At 43.0% G+C, this 12,016-nt stretch overlaps 1 long non-coding RNA gene across 1 annotated transcript in view; it reads right to left on the minus strand.

Annotated features, from left to right (window-relative positions):
* Positions 1–2,098: 2,098 nt before the first annotated feature.
* Positions 2,099–12,016, minus strand: part of LOC142775657 (uncharacterized) — a 320,531-nt gene continuing 310,613 nt past the window's right edge. Inside the window, exon 3 of the long non-coding RNA XR_012886900.1 lies at positions 2,099–2,165. This is a non-coding gene — a long non-coding RNA (uncharacterized LOC142775657). The remainder of the gene's footprint in view (positions 2,166–12,016) is intronic.

Genomic DNA, 12,016 nt, shown 5'->3' on the forward strand with positions numbered 1-12,016 from the left:
TCCCGCGCCTTCAAGGATAGCAGCGCGACACCACACATGCTACGCTGCCGTGGTAGTTTGCTTGATAAACTTCCTGTGCATACATAACGTGGACAGGGCGTACATACGCTGCCAGAAAAAAAAATAGACGCAGCTACAACTTCCTCTGTTTTCATTTGTTTTGTTTTATCACAGATTTGGGCTGCGCAGTATCATCGCAGCACAGACTTATCGATGGGGGCTAATGTCAGCTTGCACTAGCTTAACACAAAACCCAGCACGCAACTAGAAAATGGGGACGAGGGAGTCGCCGTCACGGCACATCACTGTCCCTTCGATGTCATACCGCTTTGCAGGGCTTCTCTGCGTTTTAGTGCTTTTTTATGTTAGAGTAGCCATCGGACAAGGTTGTTTTTCTAAACCGTAGTGGAGTACTACCCGCGCATTGGCTTTTCGAGCTCCTCGTTCTACAACAAAGCGTAGCAGCGGCGCACGCGCGTTCTCTCTCCACGTTACCAGACAGTACACTGCGGCCGGCCGTCTGGGCATGGTATATATTGACTGGTAGCGAAGGCTCCATAGAAGCCCATACGCTCAGGAAATGGCAGCTGATCAGCTGTTCGTGGGATTTAGCGCCATCTGCGTGAGGAGAGAACACTTCCGTCGAAACAAAAAATGAAGCAGATGTGACGCATTGTTTGGTAAGTAAGTGACGTCATTTTGTGTGCACTAGCACAAAATTTCATCTCAAATTACTTCTCATAGGCCCCTGATCGCTAATGACTCACGCTAAGGCGATCGCCGGCGAGTCATCCACGATTGAGCTTCAAGTGAATGCCAGTTAATCTGATGCGTGCCTATGAGTGAATAGTGATGTTAAGTGTACTACTGTTCACTTTGCCTCGGTTTAACAAGGAAACTTCTTCTTGGAACTTTTATTCGCCATTTGTGGCGTTTTCCGCCAATGGATAAAGACAACCAACAGAGTAGCAGCGTATAGACTTCTCATATCTCCAGCGTACCTTATTTGTTTCACACATACGCAATTTCTTTAGCATGCACAATGCTTGTGATTTTCTATTTTAACCGGAAGAAATGACGCCTCCTGCCAAAGTGATGACATTTTAGTTTTATTCAATGGTCACACTAACTAAAATTTATTACACTGTACAAAATGGTAGTAAGAATGAAAGGTATGCGGAGAATCCCTGCGATACATGTTTTTCTTTTTTTTTTTGGAATGTGGTCCGGTAAATTACCTCTACTTATGTGAATGAAGATATCCGATTGGTAGCATGATAGATAACTTGGCAATCTGCTCACCAATAACTCGAACAATAGGCACTTCATGCTCTGCTCAAGAAGGAAACCGGGCTGCAGGAATACTGATGGATGAAAGTCCAGTGAACTGTGCATTCCAAACCATTGTTCTTGTTTCTTATCTAGAACACACGGGTCACCAGGTATACGTCTGCTGCTACTGCATCCTCGCACAGCACGACGTTTTCAGAGCTACCGACGAAAGCAGTCGGCGTTAAGTATAATTCGCGTCGTTCCGCTGCCCGGTGGACATTGCGCTGATGAGGTTCACCAACGATAAAACGCACCTAACAACTTCACGCACAACAGAGAATGCAAGCAAGCGCAGAACACTAAAACACTTGAGGGTGTGTGTCTTCACAGATGAATCTTAACGAGTGGGCCTTGCAATGTTGTGCTCAATTGTGCTCAATTCACAATATATGAGACAACGCTCGGGTAACATATGTAAGACACAAAAAAAGGGTTTGACAATGCACTAAATTTATCATAATTGTGACAGAACGATATAATAAAACATCTGAAAGCGCGAACGCTTTATACTTAGCTGGCGGCTGATTTCAACGTACACGTACACACTAAGGACCTTAGACTTTAAGAAGTAAATTCGCCCACTCGTCATCAATCACTTCGCGGAGATGCGTGGATGTTTGCTTTCGTCTCGCGGTTTATAAACTTCTGACGCTCACGGCGCCTACACGGTAAATGCTGTGCTGCCAAATAAAACACTTTCATTTTAAAATTGAACTTTTCTTTTTTGCTATTACTTAATAATGATGTGATGCTATCGAGATTCTTACCTTTCGTGCGCAGGAAGTTCTCCACTTCACCGTATTACCTAAGAATGCTCGAAACAACTCCACAGCCTGCAAAAAAAAAAAGTGGCAGCATAGACTCACACGCTGGTATACAGTGGGCGGCTCGACAAAAGTCGAGTTCTGGCCTGGCCTACAATATAGTGCTGATCGGCCAGGTTTGACAGGCGGCTAACGTCAAAAGGGCCCTTGACAAGCCCCACCCCGACCCTTTCTTTTACAGGAATAATTTATCTGTATAAAGCTCAAGCATTCCGTGAAGCACAGTAAGGCGCGGCTCCTCCTTGGCTCGTGAGTATGTTAAACATAAGAGATAAAGATTGCACTATGACAAGAAAGTAAGGCGGGCAAAGACAGACAGAACAAAGAACGACTGGACCACGCAAAATTTTATACGACACCAACGTTTGGGTTGGCTGGTTTTCTTCTATTGTGTCTGTGTTTACACGCCTTGCAGCTTTCCCTTGAGTCCCTACAAACCAGCTCAACTTTCTGCATACAGGTTTGGCATTGTAATCAAGTTCAATGCTGTAAAAGTCTAAAAAATGACAAATAAGAGTATCACATAGCAATAACATCTCAGTTTATTAGGTGCCGCATTGCCTTGTCTTATACATACACAAGGCAAGGCAAGCCACTAAGTGCACAAAACCAGCGGCGTTACACTCATGAAAACTACTTTCAAAGCGTCAATATAGCAGCCAACAATTTCCTTTGCCTTTAAGAAAAAGTAACAGTGCCTTACTTCGTAAACTTGCACCCGGATTGTGCATGCCTTCGGATTATATCCGCTAATTATACACGAACAGCCACACGTTTCAGAGCGGTCACTGATGCCTATTCGGTTCATAGCTTGCAGATTGTGCATCACTGTCGACGTGCAAACTGTTTATACGCACCGGTCTTAGCAGGCCCACAGCAAATACCCTTAGATGCAGTGCCTTCTATAACAAAAAAACGAAAACTGCTAACGTGTTGCAACGCCAATTTTAAAGCGACGCACTTATAATGCAGACAGTAGAGAAGCTAAATTAATTTCACCTAAATAAACGAAAACACGGTCAACAAAAATTGAGTTAGGTTCTTCAATTTCACTTTACAAAATCACGGCCTTCTTTTAAAAAATTAGCACTACTATTCATTTTCAATTATTTTTGGTGGGATGAACAGTAAAAGATGATCTCATGAACACTCTTTGAGGTAGATGTCAGTTATGCTGTCACAAACGAATTCCTAATAGGGCACGTGCCACCACCTTCAAATGGCAACATGAAATCGCAGCGCCAACAGAGCGCGTGTGTCGAAAATTTCAAAAAGTGACAAGCTTGTGAACGTTACATCTTGTGAAAGTTGCAGTGTCCCAACTTTTTTTTTCTTTTGTGGTGCCTTTCGGGGGGCCGATAAGTCAGCCCTTGGAAGCTGCTAGGTGATTGCCCCAGGGATGGAGTTAGCGACAAATGCTCGAAATTCGTTATGCGCAAGGGTGCCATAAAATAGTGAGTGTCAGAACCTCCTGAGATTTCTACTGTCGCATAGAATACATTCGCAAGAATGTGTACAAGAATATGTACATTAGTAAATGTCACAACGTTACTATTTCTTTTCTTAGTGCAAAGAATACATATTTCAGGGCGTATTTTTAGAGATTTCAACTTTATTTTCACAGTGCTACGAAGCACAACTGTATCTTTATCAAGTTTCCCCTCCCTCCTTTTCAGTGAAGTAGTATTCGGAAACTTCTATTTAGATCTGCTAACGCTATACTTAACTAAATGTGATGGCTATAGCCATCCAAGTTGGCAATAAAGGAATGATGTGTACGCTTATTTTGCAACTCCAAACTCGTCATTACTTAATCAAAGAATGTGTGCAACACGAGACAATGGCCATACTTAAAGTGAAAGCTAACACGTCGAACAACAATAGTAATAAAGATTTTTGGCCATTAAACAACCAAAACCCAGTCAGTTAGGGATGTAAACTGACTACAATATTCGGTCCCACTACGCACTCTATGCATCTTTTTTATTACACTCTTTGTATGGTATAGGAAGTCCTTGCAGTTTTTCGCAGTGGGCATAACAAGCTTGTGTACGTTTAAGTGTAGCGTGCGTGTGTGCGTGCGTGCGTGCGTGTATGTATGTATGTATGTATGTATGTATGTATGTATGTATGTATGTATGTATGTATGTATGTATGTATGTATGTATGTATGTATGTATGTATGTATGTATGTATGATGACGATGATTTGTGGGGTTTAACGCCCCAAAACCACCGTATGATTACGAGAGACACCGTAGTGGAGGGCTCCGGAAATTTCGACCACCTGGGGTTCTTTAACGTGCACCCAAATCTGAGTACACAGGCCTACATTTCCGCCTTCATCGGAAATGCAGCCGCCACAGCCGGGATTTGATCCCGCGACCTGCGGGTCAGCAACCGAGTACCTTAGCAACTAGACCACCATGGCGGGGCTGTATGTATGTATGTATGTATGTATGTATGTATGTATGTATGTATGTATGTATGTATGTATGTATGTATGTATGTATGTATGTATGTATGTATGTATGTATGTATGTATGTATGTATGTATGTATGTATGTATGTATGTATGTATGTATGTATGTATGTATGTATGTATGTATGTATGTATGTGTGTGTGTGTGTGTGTGTGTGTGTGCGTACGCATGCGTCTGTGTGTGTGAGTGTTTGTTTGTACAGAAGAGGGTCTGAACCCCCCTCCACGAAAGAACATCGTGGTTGCAGGCTGCATCCCTATAGTGTGATCCTGCGTGCTTGTTTACTCTACAAGGTTAAATTTTAACTCATCAACTCTAAAGTTGCCTTGAATACTTAGCACGCAAGAAAAACTTGTTTCATTAAAAAAAATTCTATTTTTCATATTTCATATTCAACACAACCTCACTTTCAATCTTTAATGACATCGATGGCACATATGAGCACACAGTAGGTACCTCAAATAATGTACTGCTCGGGAGACAGACGGTGTCTGTGGGGACTCATTCGATGCTTCATTTTTTTAACCGAGCCACCCTGTGTTCGCATATATACGCTCGACGGTCCACAATATAATGAAAGTTTGATCACGATTGCAGAAGTCAACAGCAACGCTTATCTCTCATTTCCTTTCGATGATGACCTGACCCGAGGAGTATGTTCGCTTCAATCAAAACAGGATTGCTATGGAGAGTGATACAAGAGCTGGACTTATTCATGGTGCGTGATTTTATCTGCTTCGCCTGACTCAATAATTTTCTCAATCAATGCGCCGCATTTTTTGCTCACAGCTCATGTTCGTTACTTTCGGTGTCTTACATTCGCTCTTCTTTTGTCTTTTAGTGACGGAAACCGGACTCCTGTCATCTGCCTTTCAGCTTCAATCAAATATTTAGCGTCTTTTAATAAGTCTTTCGGCCATGATTTTGCTCTGCGATAAGAACCAATGTGAATGCAATCAGATTGTGCTTGTAATGGTGAAAACATGGGCATGTACATATGCATCCACCCGGAAAATAAGCGTGGCCCAAGGGCTGCAGCCTTTCCGAGAGCGTATTCCCCAAGCGCTGAAGTCACGAGCCCGGTTGCAATGCGGTCGAACGTGACTTCTCTGCACTGGCATTTATAAACAATCATCGTTGTGTTTTTCCTACTAACGTGTACAAAAGTCGACCTGTATAGTGCCGAGTCGCGGTATTCCGGCGTTCATTATTGTTGTGCATGCCTAATTGGGGGTCATGGTTGGCCGTACAGTAGTGTACATTACAGAAGTGAATCACCTACCATACCCTACGAGAATATGTCATGCGACGCACGCTATGTAACGCTTCTACAAATGCGTTTCACCAAATAGTTCATGGTGTATAATTTTTTGGTATTCCTTTAAGTTCAGCGATTTACTCCACAGCGATAATGACGCTAATGACGATTTCTTTCCACCCGACAGTTTCATTTGCATAGCAGCTTACACTCATATGGTTAGGGTCATTTCATACATATAAACATGTGCATCCTTTATCGACACTGCACCTGTGCATTCGCGTGATTCGTTAAGTGGTCTTCGGCTACAAAAAGGAAGGCCAACTTGATCTCCGTAGAGGCATCTGCTTTGCTGTCGCACGCTTTAGCCTGTATTTGCATAAAAGTTATAGCTATGTACCCGGGCACATGGAAGTAAAACTGTTTATAATATAATGTCGTACTAAAAGCTACCGATTGTATAAAATACGATATGCAAAAAAACAAAGTGCAAGAAAACGATAAACAGCATTATGTATCCTCGACATTCCATGGAATAACAGTCTTCGACACTATCACGGGTCCAATTTTTTATATTTGTCTTAAAAAGTGTGAACTAATTTTTTTAATTCGGCGAATGAGGCCAAGAGAATGCTGTGGATGCTTTTTTAAAGTAGAATCTTAAAAAGGCGCATCAATTCAATGCGGGCAACAAAATAGATACTTAAGATAGAGAGAGAAAATGAGCAGAAAGGTGAGAAGGTTAACCAGGGCTAAGCCCTGGTAGGCTACCCTGCACTGGGGAAGGGGAGAGGGGGAAGGAAAGTTATAGAGGAAGAGAAAAAAGTCACCGACTGCGCTAATTCGTAACAGTTTCACATCACAAACGATGAAACAGGCTGGTGTCTTTGAGAAAGCGCAACAGCACTTTCATTGCCTTTCGGAATCGGGATGGGCAGTGCCATAGTTTTAACACTTTCTCAACCTTGAAATCACTTTTGTCCAGTTTATTTAGGACACTGCGCAGGTGAAGCCTCTCGTTTGTGTAAGCCGGGCAGTAACATAAGAGGTGTTCAATAGTCTCATCGGCGGCGCAGTCGTTGCACTCCGCGCTGTCGGCCATCCCAATACTAATTGAGTAGGCATTGGTGAAGGCTACGCCCAGACGCAGACGACACAACACTGTGCCTTCCTCCCTGGAAAGGCCAGAGGGTAGCCGCAGTCGTAGAGATGGGTCGAGCCAATACAATCGATGATGTGCGCACTGCAATGACTGCCGCTTCTGGAGTGTCATGTTCTGCGCCAGTTTACTTAGGTATCTAGTGGCGTCAATCCTAGATAAAGGTACAGAAACATCGTTTGTTTGTACGTGTGCATTTCTGGCTGCTTCATCAGCGAAGTCTTTGCTGGAGATACCGCAATGGCTTGGTGAGCGAAGTGAGCGAAGCTTGCGCGAAGCCTGCGTGACAGCAGAGCGTGTGGGCACCTAGGTCATCCTGACTTGGTAGGGCATTTACCCTCTCAGCTGTCTCTTTCTCATTCATTGTCATACTGTACTGTACATGGCTATGCTTGTGTCCTTGTATAACTTTTTCCCAGTCGGTGTTTTTCTATCTATTTATCTTTATTGCTATTGGTTTCTCTGTATTTTATCTCTTTTGTGTCTTCACTTTCTTTCATTCTACGTTTTTATTTCTCTGTCTCCATATTTTTCCCTCGCTTTCTCTGTCAATGTGTAGTACTCTCACCTTCTATCTTTCCCACTTTTTCTTCCCTTTCTCTCTATTTATTCTTTTTTTCTTTCTATCTGCGACAAAAGCTAACCTCACACTTAATTCCTCTGCTATAAAACTTCTTTAACCCGCATGCAGTGCGGAATAGGGCAAGTCCCACTACTCGAGCCACTGGTCAACTAAAAATTAACAGGAAAACATGGGCGGCAAACCACTATTAGGGGCTGCATGTTGCAGCTTCTCGAGTTAAACATCCGTACAAACTGCTTGGGTGGTAATTCTGCGCATGCTGGTTTATCACAGTGAGCACTTTCTACATACAATACACGGCGAACATCGAGCATATTAGCTTTGCTGTAAAATTTCTCCTGCTCCAAGATTCGAACCTGGGACATCCGCCTTTCTAGGGTATACAACCGCTGTATGCCATCTGGTAGCTAATCAGGACGACAGCACATGGATATCCGTTGTATGTAGGTTCGCACGGCAAACCTTCAAATAAATTTATTTTTTGCTAGTCTTTATCCATTCTCATATATTCAGTAGAACTACTTTTCCATAATCATTAAATGCGTGCTTCAGGTTTCCGGTTAATTTGCTTTTGCGATGCGATATCTATTGGCCTTCGCAGGTTAGCTCGCGTGCTAGAGCAGCCATCTCGCAAAAAAAGCACTGGTTCCATGTTTGAATCCTTGGTAAGGGAAAATTTTCGCAACTAAGAATAATGCTAAACTTGCACGGATCTCCTTTGTAGCTTTGTGCTACAAACGAGTCAATACCAACTTCTTTTCTTTTTCCTAATGTATATAATACCATTTGAAGGCGTTCCCGTTACACCAGCTTGGCCATCGGCCGCAGTGGTTACACAGCAAGAGATTAATTTTCCCAGAAATAACCAAAGTTAAGTGACTGGAGAGATTGCATCCTGGTAACTTGATTAGTAAAGCACCGCATGCGGTATGGGGGTAGAGTGGGTTCGACTTCCTTCTCCGCCAAGGTATCTCGGCATCCTCTTTAATTTTCATTTTCGTAATTATTTGAATATTCAAACCGAATCTCACGATTTCGCAGTTTTTTTCTTGCTTTATATATTTAACGCTTGATATATGGTGTCCGTGTTTGTTTTCTTTTTTTTGCTTTCTTTTTAAAGGCGCTTGTTACAGTCTCTATTTTTGTGTTTCTGATCTCTCTATATTATCTTTACTACTTCCCCAGAGCTGGGTAGCAAATAGAAAAATTTTTTCTGGTTAACCTCCCTGCCTTTCTTTCACGCAGATTTACTCTCTCTCTCTCTCTCTCTCTCTGATATCATGGTGACTGAAAAAACATGGAGTCCTTCAGATTCCCCAATTTTTCATGATTGTAGAGTGTCGCAATGAAAGTGGTTCTTCTGTAATCGCTGTGGTGAACTTCATTTCTCCTCACCGTTGTCGTTTTGACTCTGATTTTGCTGTGCTGCCGGGCCCAAATTCTTCTAATTAAAGTTCCATTATGTCACTATTATTTGCTATATCTTTAATACCAAGACCTTCAATCTGTGTTCATTCTTATGTGTTGATATCACTGCCTCGTGATAATTGACTCAGGCAAATTCTGCTCTAACTTAAGGTCAATTTGTGAATATTATGTTTAATAGGAAATGCTGGATTAAGCTTTTGTGCGGACGCAGAGAAAAACTTTTCGAAATGGCATCTGTGTGGTGGAAAAATTTAATCTAGCATATGCACTGATTTCGATGCGAAAACTGATGACGTCTTCTACATTTGTAGCAGTTATTTTATTTGTGCCTGTAAATAACAAATATGAACTGGAAAGTTTAAAGCAGAAGAATACAGTAAGTAAAAGAGGTGATCCGAACTCTGAAGTTGAATGTGTCTGATTGCATTACTATAGTCAATGACTTCATAATAATTTGGCCACCTCGGGTTCTTTAAGGGGCACTCAAAGCACGCGGCCGCTTTCACACTTAGATCATCAATATGCAGCTACCATCGTGGGCAATAAAAACGGTAATATGATCCTTAATGGCACAACGCCATAGCCCTTTATGCCCCAATGGCGGGTATTTCAGATGCCCGCATGCGCAGAGAGCATCAGTCGCCGCTAGCCAAGTGGCGCTGAGCTCCATGCGCTAGCAGCATGCTGGCAGGAGCTGGTATCATGCTGAACTCCCCCGCACATGCTCGATTCCAGCTGCGGCGGCCACATTGCGATGGCCATAGAATGCAATTAACTTCAACAGAATGATCATTCCAGAATAACGCTCGATGCTATTGTGATAAACACTTGAGGTAAGAAATAACGCACCGTATTGTCATTACTAAAGTGCATCAAGTGTAAGACGCACACGACTGACGAGCTCCTCTGCCTCCCCTATTGAAAAAACGCCCACCATATGAATGGTGGAATGGTGCTGGAAATATTGGTGGCACATGGTGTATGATGGCGTATGGTGGATGCTGGAGTGCCAGCAATGCTGGAGCGCGAAACGGCGTCAGGACTACAGTGACGAGCAGCCACTAAAAATAATAAAAATACTTTTAGAGAAAGCGATGTAACACTCGTAAAAAATAAAAGCCTAGACCACGCTTCGGATCCCCAATTGAGCATAGTAACCACTGCGACGTGCCGACATATAAATGTTTGATGTTAAATTACTAGTCAACTTATGAATTCACTGTTCAACAGTTCCGTTTGTCGCGTACTCGAGATGGACGGGATCTGAACCTGCAACTAAAACCTGCACATGTATTAAACACAAACAACTTGTGCCTTTAGCGATTGCCACTGTGATAATGGCAACTACGCTATGTCTTTTCTTACAATTCACAAGTGCAAGAAAAAAAGTTTACTGAGGAGCCGCTGCAGTTTGTTGGGGGTTACTCTCAAGTTTAATATCTGTTTCTCGCTCATTCCAAAGGGCGACATCTGCTCAGGTTTCATGACACCTCTAGGATCATTCGATAGATACGCCCACGCAATTTATTGAGTATTGTGATGTTTCTCGCGAAACGTACAGTGCAGTCATGCCTGCACACTGCTCTAGCTCTACCGTTAGCAACAACTACATAACGGCTTGCCCAAAATGAATGCAGTGCGCCGGAAATATTATCCTATCATATTGCTTCAATAAGCATACGAATTGACGAGTCTGTCTTTTCGCATAGGACTCAAAGAAGTGCCGGCGAATGCCACTGGCGGCTGTCGGTGAAGGGAGACGTACATTCGGTGGAAGTTCTGGAACCGCGTCGCATCGATGTTTGTCGCTTCTTGCGCGGACGCCCTACACAATAAAAAAATGCTTCATTTAGGTGAGATGATGCCACGGCTATGCGTACTGTAATTGTTACTCGTTGAAATCGTGTATTCTGAAACCTAGAAGCGCCTATAACACTTGTACGGGCTCTGTCGGTAGGCCCACTCTTTGGTGAAAATCATGGTAGTATTACAGAAGGGTGAAAGTCAAACTCGCTGTGGCTCGTCTCGAACCATGTCAAAGGTAAAAGCTAATGCATACTAACGTCACGCGCACTTTGCTAACTTAAAGTACGGCTCCAGTAATTGAGTGTGCGAGAATTGCCATAGCTGCGTTTTTAGCGGGGCGACATCACGTGACCGCTGTATTCCGGTCTACCGTTGAAAGGGGAATCGCGAACTGGATCTCACTTATTTCTCGACAACTGCGTGGTGATGTAAAACATTTATAACTGTCACTGTCCGAAGCGACACCTCTAGTCTTCTGCGCATCCCAACAAAGAAACACATCACGCATTTCAAATTGATGTAAGTACGTCCCCATATTGTAAACATTCCCGGCCGCATTGTACGCTTCACAAAAACTGAAGCGTTGTTGACACCGCAGGAATAAAAAAACATGTGCTAACCATAATGAGCAGCGTTGGTTTCTTCTGACAATAAACATAATTCTCTGCGCATTCAAGAATGAAACACTACAAATAGGTAATTTCACATACTGTCAAGTGTTTTTTCATCATGTCACCATCATCCCCAAAGGTTCCATCACGCCACCGTCATAGAGTTTGTTCTACAAGACTTCCACCAAACACGTTTTGCATCGCCACCATCAGCCGGCATTTTCAACTGTCACCACCATGGGCTCGCCACCACCACCATCATCCGGCCATATTTTCCACTCTCGCCGTCATCCGCCATTATGATTACTACAGGTTTCACTGTGTCCACTATTATTTCCACCATGTCCAGTGTTTTTCCACCATATACATCAAAGATTCTAGCATCCAACAACCTAAGATTTTCAAAAAGTACCTCTTGTGGTACAAGCGCGATGTCCACGTGTAACTAAACCACTGATCTTAAGGCAAACGTTGTTCCAGATCAGCGCGCGCATTTTCATATGTAACCACCACGACGGTACGAATACTACGTC

Source organism: Rhipicephalus microplus, chromosome X (genome assembly GCF_043290135.1).
Source record: "Rhipicephalus microplus isolate Deutch F79 chromosome X, USDA_Rmic, whole genome shotgun sequence".
NCBI classification, from domain to species: Eukaryota; Metazoa; Arthropoda; class Arachnida; order Ixodida; family Ixodidae; genus Rhipicephalus; species Rhipicephalus microplus.